Source organism: Habropoda laboriosa, unplaced genomic scaffold, assembly GCF_001263275.1.
Source record: "Habropoda laboriosa isolate 0110345459 unplaced genomic scaffold, ASM126327v1 scaffold22, whole genome shotgun sequence".
In the NCBI taxonomy this organism is placed as follows: domain Eukaryota; kingdom Metazoa; phylum Arthropoda; class Insecta; order Hymenoptera; family Apidae; genus Habropoda; species Habropoda laboriosa.
Window position 1 is genome coordinate 6178786 of NW_017100261.1, and position 279 is coordinate 6179064.

Below are 279 nucleotides of genomic sequence, written 5' to 3' on the forward strand. Positions count from 1 at the left end.
GTACTGATAACAAACTTCAGATATGACTGTGTTTTAATAATACCTAACAAACAATTTAAATACGTATTTATTGGTGCTTTGTATATATAGAATATTTAGATATTGTGTAAATATAATACTGTAAATACTTCTACAAACAATGTTTTAAGTGGAATATGCAGAATGCAGAGTAAAAGAACTAATAGTCACATACATACATCTCTGCAAAGTTATGAATATTGCAATTTATAATAACTAATTTTTTTTAATAAATATATTTGTGAAAACTAAAATTATATG